This window comes from Phodopus roborovskii, unplaced genomic scaffold (assembly GCF_943737965.1).
Source record: "Phodopus roborovskii unplaced genomic scaffold, PHOROB, whole genome shotgun sequence".
NCBI lineage: Eukaryota > Metazoa > Chordata > Mammalia > Rodentia > Cricetidae > Phodopus > Phodopus roborovskii.
This window is the reverse complement of record NW_026126588.1, coordinates 11729412-11739499: the sequence shown is the minus strand read 5'-3', so window position 1 is coordinate 11739499 and position 10088 is coordinate 11729412.

Genomic DNA, 10088 nt, shown 5'->3' with positions numbered 1-10088 from the left:
AAGGTATGACTTCTTTATTCTTTATTGTGTGCAGAGACTTTTATGTGCTTATATTTTTAGAAGCATTATTAATTCCTAACATTTCAGACCACAAGATACAAGCTCAAAACACCTTTTTGACTAAACACTATGTTCCCAGATTTAAATTTTTAAAAGTTCCTGGACATATTATAAGCCAAGGGTTTGGTTTTATAAATTTTAAAATGATAGTTCCGAGTTTGATAATGAAGAGCCAAGAGAAACTATTTGTTATCTGAAGCTCTGGGTCACACTACAACTGCATTTCTCAAAACCAGGGTCTCAGGCACACATCCACATCCCACAGATCAAGAGTGAGAGCTGAGAGCCTCCCCAGGGACGGAAAGAAACTGCTCGTAGTCTCCTTGGTACCTTTTTCACCACAGCCATGGAAGTATCCTTGTGAGGAGACTAGCTCCTGATTATACCCGAGAATGGTGGAGATAGCTACAGAGGACTCAAAGATGGGGATGAGCTCGTTGATGAGTTAGTTCATCATTCAAAAACAAACCTACGGGGTCTGATCACATCGGGAAGCCCATACAGTGCCATTTTGTCCTTCATTGCCCAAAATGACAGCAATTGCAGTCCTTTCAGTAACTACCAGCTCATCATTGATACCTTATGCCACAGAAAATCAGAAAATGTTGGAAAACAGACCCTTGTGTTTTTGCTTTGTTTTCTAGAGTTTGTTTCTTATAAATATCTATAACCTTTATTGCATCTTTGTTCACGCATTCCAAGAACCCATGTTCCATGTTCCAAACCAAGTCTTTTTTTTTTATTTTATTTTATTTTTTTAGGATTCACTTATGTTTCTTTTAGGAGTGCTTTTGTGTGTGTGTGTGTGTGTGTGTGTGTGTGTACGTATGTATGTTCTGTATAATATGAACTTCTGGTTCCCATAGAGGCCAGAAGGTGTCAGATATCTTGTAACTTGAGCTTCAAATGGTTATGAGCCACACTGTATGGGTTTTGGAAATTGAACCTTGGTTTTCTGCAAGAGCAACTAGCACTCTTAACCCCAGAAATATCTCTTAAGCTCCCAACCCAAGTCTTGATGATAGCTGCTTCTCAAAAACACATTTTTACTGCTTTTCAAGGACAAATTGATTAACCTAAAATTTCAGGTCTTTGTTCATCAAATTAAATTTAGTATAAAGGCTTAGAAAATACATAATTGGTAAATTTAAAAGCAAACATGTAGCCACTTTGTTGCTCTTAATAAACTTAAGGTCACAGCCTGTCTCATTCATTTAGATTTTCTAGGGAGTGCTGTTACAATGGATACAATGTTTCCAGATTCTTTATTAAATAAATTGGTACTAGCATTTTTAAAAAAACATTAGAGGTTGGCAAGTTTTAAAAGAATGTAATCTTGAAGGGTATCTAAATTGAATCAGTGTAAGGACAATTTGTAATGCCATCTACTGTTATAAAATAGGACTTACAATAAAAGCTTCAAAATAATGAGAATAAGTTGGGTCTGATGTCACAAATCAGCTAGAAACGTCTGAGCGCTATATTATATTCTTCTCACCAAGCGTACAAAATGTACCAAGCTGCTGCTCAGCTATTTAAATATTTGCTAACTCTTGCAAAACTTCCATGTCTTGTGTCTTTACAGGTCTCCCAACACTACTTCTATGTACACTCTTTCTTAGCATTTTCCCCCAAATGAAAATATATGAAACCTTTGTGTTTTAGAGTCTGAAGTTGAAAATGTTAACTTTTAGACTTTAGAGTTAGACATCCTTTAATGGGAACTGAGCACAGCAGCTGACTGGGGAGTTTTGAGAGTTGCGCGTGGGTACCTAGAACTTAGCTATTGTCTCTCCAGAAGAACCTCATTTACTATCATCACTGGTGCAGAACGGAGCCTCACTGCGTGCGGCTCTGGGGCTGAAAGGGAATAGTGTAGAGAGAGGAGCCAATGCTTATTTTTCCCCTAACGAATGCAATAGGATCATTTTGAGTCAGCAGTGTTTACGTCTATAGTGATGGATGGGAGGTAGCTCACCAAACAATTTATTCTGTTTCCTCCGGAGAGTGGATGGGGCTCCTCCCCTGAGGTCCCATGAGAATCGATAAGGAACCCCCACCCCAGGACCCACTGAATGATATTTTTGTATTGTGACCATCTCTTCTTCACAGAGCAACGGGCTGAATGTGCTGTGATGAGCAAGATACGTTTTTCACTCCACACTATCCCTGACACCTTCATCTGGTTTGGGATAGTAAGGTTGTTGCATTTTGCAGTTTGTCGCATGCCTGATGGTCTGGCTATAACAAATGAGCACAGTGGGGGAGGAGCTGAGATTAAATAATGGACCATGTATTGAGACATATAAAATGACACTCCAAGGTTAAAACAATCTTCCCTTTTAAATTGGCATTGATTTATGTGATGCCTGCACTGAGCCCTGGACCTTAGCTCTTCCTCGGACTGCAGCTACAGCACTAGAACAGCCCAGATTCTGCTGAGGCAGCTCCCCATGGGAGGAGGATGGGTAGCAAGCACACTCCTCATACATGTCCCCTCCCCACTCCAAACTAAAAGAGAGATGGTTCATGCCTCATCCCAGCAGTCTGCACTTGTATTTCAGTCCTCAGACAGATCTATTCCTGTACACATTCCCTGTCTCACCCAGAGGAGAAACACAAGCATAAGAAACCTCTCCCTTCATAGCACTAATCAAAAGAAAGGAGAGAGAGAGGAAAATGAGAGCCATACACTGGAAGGTGAAGCCAGTAAGATTACACGTTTGTTCACATGTGCAATGATTAAAAGGAGAATAAATTTCCCTCCCTATCACAGAAATGGTTTCAGACAGCTGCTCTCATCCCATTGGGTTGGGTCAGAGCAACAGTGACTCCAAGCACACTTGTCCCCGGAGGAAAGTCTGCTCACTACCCAGCCAGATTGTTCTTCATTGCCTTTAGCTCTGGAAATTGTAGTAAACATTAGATAGGTCCATCAGCTTTGAAAGTCATGTACTCCAGAGACGGAAGTGAAGAATTATCTATGCAGACTGAGTACTGAGTACTGGTGTGGTATGCATTTAAGGAAAAATACATGTCACCTTGCGCCATCGTGAGGCTCAGTTTGAGCTCTTGGAGAGTGACGCAGTGCCTCCCAGCAACCAATTCCAGTGTTCACTTCTCCAAACAGTTGACCCAAACAAATGATAGCAAAATAATTGTTTCCCTTCCATGTATCAAAGTATACCTTCACACTGATGCCCACAGACTAGGAAGGAGAGAAAACTCTTGTCTGAAAACAAACATTCAAGATCTTTTCAAACACAGAATTCAATCTAACAGGGATACAGACAGCAAAGGCTTCCTTGGTGGCAATCCTTCTGGCCCCTAAAGACTTTAAAAGCTACACTTCAAATCCTAATTTCCTCAGTCAGTTACTTGTTTTGTTGCTGTGACAAAATACCTGAGGAAAGACACTTAAGAAAAGAAAGGTTTATTGGGGCTCACAGTTGGATGACAGGGAAGTCATAGCAACAACTGCAGCAAGAGATGGATGCTGGAGCTCAGCTCACTTTCTCCTCTCCATTCCATCCAGAACCCTAGCCTTATGGGATGGGCGTCACCCATATTCAGGGCATGCCTTCCCACCTTACTTTCCCTAGTCTAGATTACCCCTACACAGACGTTCCCAGAGACTCGTTTCCATGGTGCCTCTAAATGTCATCAAGGTGACAGTCACGATTAAAGACATGGTTTCCTCCACTTTCCCCTTTCCATGGTGGGATCCACTGGCCTTAGGGAACATTGAAGGCTTAGGCACTGACATATAAATTTTTATAACTTGGTTTGATTATAGATGATTTAAATATTATCTCGGTCATTCCATCCTTTTTCTTTTCTTTTTTTTTTTTTTTTTTTTTTTTTTTTTTTTGGCCAGCAAAATGTTTTCTTGAAAGTAACTTTTCTTACAAGGCTTGAACCAATTTCAGGTATTCATTCAACTATGTGAGAGATACTTTGTCGGTCATATATTGTATTTGAACTTTCAAGTTTGAGACAGCTGTATTATTAACCCAAGAGTGGAGAATGAACAGCATCAGGAACTCCTAAGACCAGGGATTAACTGGATTTCTTGACCTGGTTACTGAGTAAAACAATATACCGTGTCTAGGCGAAAGCCATCAGAAAGTCAAAATTTGGGAATACTATGAGAACAGTGTGACTTGAGGCTACAGAGGAATTGTTAGAGCCAAATCACCTCGTCTTTGGTACCCCAGAGTTTGCTGACATACACCAGGACACACCCTCACCAGAGACACTCCATGCTCTTCTGCCCTGTGGTCCAAGCACTAGGAGCCTCAAACTCCAGAGGGCATGCGTTAAGAAGTGATGTCTTAGACAAAAGCACAGCTCAGCATCCCTAAAAAATACCCAAGCAGAAGTACAGCTGGCATTTTAGGCACAGTGACTGGCACCCTGCCTGAGTGATTAGTGTTTTTCAGGAAATCTCTACATTTAGATGGGAAGAGAGCAAGAGTCTGAGACAGAGATAAAGAAACCAAAGAAGGAGCCCAGAGAAAGACAAGGGCAGCTCAGGTTCCACTCATGGAGTATAGTAAACCCACTACCACAAGAGTTCTTCAAACCACAAGTTTCCTACAGGAGAGGTTCTAAGGGCTAGAGTCAGAGGAAGCTTGTCTGAAGTTTTTATTACATTCATTATCTAGACTGGAGGGAGCATTATGGCCATTTTGATTTTGAAAAGGTTGCCCAAGAATGGGAAGCAAGCCCCTGGGGTAACAATGTTTTCTGTTATGTTATCAGAAGATAGAATGGGTAGGCTGACCGAGGCAAGAAGAAATGTTTAAAGAAATTGACCAACTTCAGCTACAGCAGTCCATCTAACAGCAGTGATATAATTTCCTAAGAAGGCAAAAGCATGGCCCTCATGGGCTTACAGGTGATCAATAGACAAATTCCCCCTAAACCAGACAAGAAGGGAAACAGGTTTATTCATTAAACCATAATAAGAACAGACAGCATGACTTACAGAAGAGCCAATAGCTGTCAAAGCAGTAATAGACAGGGACTCCACTTCAGAGAAGCCCTGATCCCAGTAAGGTGACTTACTATGTATGCAGCTTTCCAACCTGTAATTCCTTCTGTGGGAACCAGGACAGTCGAATCTGGTCAGTTAGCTGGGAGGTTAGCAGGAGCCATATGTGCATGTCACTTTCAGTCCTGCAGAATGAGCGGAGTCCTGATTCATCAATGATTGGTCTTAGGCAGAAGCTGGGGTCACCTGGCTGCAGTTCTAAGGTGTCCAGTTACCGGTTCCACACAGCTTAGGGGAGTGAAGGTTTCTGTGAACGATTTCTGGACCAAACTTGTGGAGATTCACTGTCCTCTTGCGGTCTTTACTAATGGTCTCAACACCCAGAGGATTCCGAGGCTGAGTGCTTTCTAACAATTTGTGTTTACTTTTTCTGTGTAATGATAAACACAATCACCCACCCAGGGTGGGCAGAGTCAAGCTAAGGCAATAAATATTTGAGAGTAGAAAGCAGGAGATATTGTGTGCAACTGAGTCTGTTGAGTATGCATATGGAGAAGGGAGTCACCGCCCTTGGAGTTGTGACATTTTTCCTGGAAAGATTACCAGAAGAGGACAAACGGAGTCTCCGACGTTAGAGATATTTAGCTGGTATTTAAGAAGATTAAATATTCATTATATGAACGGGAATAAAATAAGAAAGACAAAACTGTCTGCCGAAGGGTAGCACTGAATACATAAAACGTAAAGCACTAACATTTGACTAGTTGCTTTTGAAGACTGGATAGATGCATTAAAAACAACTGGACTTTTTACTTGTTTTTGCCCAGGGAGCTGGTGAGCATGGAGCAAGTGGCCCTAAAGGAGAAAAGGTAATGCCAGTTTTTCGTTGTTTTCGGAATGATTAAATACTTTCACCTACAGGGAGCAGCCTTCATTGAGAGCAGGTGCCTCACCTGCCTGCTGACCAGCCGCCGGATGCTGCCCCTTGGGGGCGCTACTGAACAGAGGTGGGCTATAAGGGAGGGGATGTGTGGAGAGAAACACCTTGCAGGCAGCCAAAACCATCCGAAGGAAGATCCAAATGGCAAAATGCCTGTGGCTCATGCTCACTGGTTTTCTGTTCTTATAACAGAGGCTCTGCCATGGGATTATTTTGTTTTGTTTTGGCGAGGTTTTATCATGCCCGGTGGTAGTCTAGCCAAGCAATTACTAAAAAAAAAAAAAGTTTTCAAGTTAAAACACCAGTGTGCTTCCATTGCATTTTCATAACTCTCACTTGGAAGTCTGGTTTTATGGTTTGTGAAGATGGTAGATTAACTTCTCTACAGAAAATATCACTCCACTCCAGTTTGACCGTGAAACTGTGATGACCTTGGACTGTGAATGTGAACACAGTGAATATGGTCAGAGAAATTTTTTTAAAAAATATTTTTAAAATGCACATTAAATCTGCAGAAGGGGATATGAAGGTTTGAAAACGCTCTGCAGGCAGATAGCCTGTGAGAACTACATTCATCCATTCAGTCATTCACCCAGTAGAAGTTCTCTTGATTGAGGGCACGATACTGTGACATGGAGTCCAGGAAATATGACTTTATAAATCAATCAGCACAGCCAATCTACTCAAAAGATTGTGTATCTCCCATCGGAAAATATCTCTAAGAGATCTCAGCAGGAACTGTGAGTTCCTTATAGCCTGACCACTCAAAAGGAAAATTCTGCAGAATATATAAATAAAACATGGACACTCTGGAAAAAAAGATTTTAAAATGATTCTATAGCAATCCGAGTCACTCCTGTGTCTTTGATTTCTGAATGACATTATTTCCTGTGAACCAACAGCTTGTAGAGCCATCCCATCCTCACAAATGCACTGCAGTTTACGTAACTACTATTGGACATATGTAAGCCACGAAGGGGGGGGGGAGGCAACGGGGCACAAAGCTTGTCACAAGGGACAGCTGAGTGGAGAAGGGGAGTGTGACACTCTTAAAGCATTTAAATGATGATTCATTTCTTGAAACAAAACAGCTGGCTTCTGTGCCGTCCTCTTCGTTAGCAAACATATGTCACTTAGAAATTCTTAAGACCTCGCTGATGAGAAATTTGATTCTGGAAGAAAACAGGTGTATCTCCAACTCCAGGGACCATTCCTACAGCTTGGAACCTTTTCTAATTGCTTCAGAATCTTAAGTGGAGTCAGAAAAAGCCGGTGGCATATTTGCCCCATCTTCCTACCCAAATAGCTGATCTAGAAGAGTCTCCAGGGAACCTGACACTGTACCTGATAGCAATGTACCTTTGAAAGGTTTTTTTTTTAAATTACCATTAATAAAGAAACAATAAACCCTGCATCAAGTAAACACAGGAAGCCCAAGTGTAGCATCTTCTGGGGGAAGGAAGTCAACCCTGTGTGCATGTCCACTTCCTGCCTATTCTGGATCTATCTCTAGGCTTTGCAAAAATTGTGTTCAGGGCTTCCAAACCCTGATTGCACCTAGAAGCACCAGGAGAGTGTAAGGGAAATAAATGCCTATTCTGAGCTCCCATGCACAGGGACCCGGAGTAGAGGAGGACTGGAATCTGTGTTGCTTACACTTGTGTGAGATGATTCTGGCTGGAAACCACAGCAGGATGGGATGGGCATCAGCTTTGGGATCAAAAGTTGGCTACGGCACTAACTGATGTGCCACCTCATTGCCCTAAGCATCAGTTTCCGGTATGCGCAATGGGCATAATCGTCTACAGGGAGAATTGATGGGAGGATTAAAATCTAATGAGATGAACTTACCTGGAAGCACAATTTCTGGTGCAAATTAGGCTTTGTGCCTTCTGCCCATGAGGTATCATTTAGCTCATTTTTGCTATGAGCTATTATCATCCTTAGTGTCTTGACTTGCTCCTCTTTGCATCCTTCACTGTAATTTCGAAGGGAGGAGCCTCGAGTCGGGTTGTATAATAAAAGATTTAACTAAAAGTATACTTTAAACACATGAATGATTTGCCACTGATGTATAATATGCCTCTTCTCAATGTACTCACCAGCGATTTGGAATTATGGAAAACAGACTATCATTTGGAAAACAGCATCGCCTGGAAGCAACAGTGTGAGCAAATCACCCGAGTCCGAAAGGATTTGGGGGAAAGGTCATGTATCTACACAATAGTCAGTGAGAATAAGGACTTCTGGGGGAAACATCAGTTTTCTCCTGGAGCAGAATGTTAGGCAAACAAGATGGAGGTTCAATAACACGTGGCTTTGTAAACAGCATCAAAACTGTCAGGCTGAAAAATGGTCTTCTGATGCTCTTCAAATTCATCGCTGCTTTTCAACTCATATCTGCCATGATAAGTCAGTGCAATGCAGTTTAAACATGAAAAGGAACCCACGTGTGTCTAATATTAGACATAAACATTTGCATAATTTCACATGCAAGATGAGTTCATATTGTTTTAACCAAGGCCGAACCCACCCAGGGAATGCAACCCACAGGCTTTGTTCAGCCCCTCTGCTGAATGTACTCCATTGGCACTCTGCCTACCTCAGCTGAAACCTCATAGCATCATATCCCCTCCGCCTGGCCCTCATTCTTCTACCCATCCTCTATTACTTTTGTTTATAAGTGATTCCTAGTCTCTTCACTTGATCATTTCTGTTAAATTAGATGAGTCTAATTTTCAGGTGTATTATTCCCTTATGACTGTACATTGGGGATGTTAGCACGAACCTGATAGGTCAATTTAGAGTTTTACAAATCAATTATGCACTGGTGCCTTAAGTGTTCTCTGCCTTCTCTGCCTTCCTACATTGGACACGATTTACTATATTTAGGAAAACACATACCACCTACAGTGTGCTAAATACTGCTGGGGATACACAAGATGTATTTTTGCTAGGATAAATCATATATCAAGGCTGGAGAGATGGCTCAACAACAGCTAAGGACATATACTGCCCCTACTAAGGAGTCAGAGTTGGTTTCCATCACTTACAATGGGCAGGTCACAACTGCCTCTAACTCTCTCTCCAAGGCACATGGATGGCATCTTCTTCCGGCCTTGTTGGGTACCTTCACACATGTGCTGAACTACAGACAAGCAGGCACACACATACAATAAGTGAATGAATGGATAAACAAACAAACAATTATCCAGCATATTTTAAATTTTATAACCATTGCTTCAAAGAAGTTACTATTTTTCAAGATTAAAGCTCAAAGTAATCTAGAGTAAAGGCTAGGAATGTGTAGGTCATATGCAGACATGATGCAGTCTGCACACGAGTGAACTATAGAACATATAGGTATAAAATACACATATCATTAGCCTGCAAATTGACTGTCTAGAAGGCCTTGAGCTAACCCTTGTGTAAGTGAACGAGATGTGAGCTGACTTTAATTGTTGTGCTTTCGGTTTTCTCAGACAAGAATTTCACAAGACTGGCTGAAGCGTTGAAGCAAGAAAAAATAGTACTGTGGCTTCAAATTTTTAACAAAATCAATATTATGCTTACAAATCAAGGAAGATAGTTAATACAAAAATGGATAGTTTATCCATTAGGTAAAATGCCAACATATTGATTTTGGTAGAAATGTATAAATAAGCCAAAGGTTTTTGGGGCCATAATAATTCGACGGTCTGTTGTGTGAAGATTTTGTTGCAAAGACGTAGTCACATTCTCAAAATAAAAATGTTCACTGAAGACTTGTGTGTAACAAACAAAAGCTAGAAACAGCTCCAACACTGGTCCAGTGTACCTCAGTACATTGGAGTGCTGACCATCAGTTACAATGAAAAAACAAAATCCCATAGATCAAATGACAGGTATAAAAACAATGTTGAGGGAAGAAAGTTGTATACAAGAACTCATCCTTCATGTTCAAAATAATATTTATGATTCCATAGAGAGAGTGAAAATAAAAAATATCCACTGAGAGGTAAATACTGAATCCAAAGAGTTGTTTGCTCTGGGATATGAAGACAAAGGGAAACGTGGAGAACATCTTGTCCATGATTTTCTTAAATTTCTTTC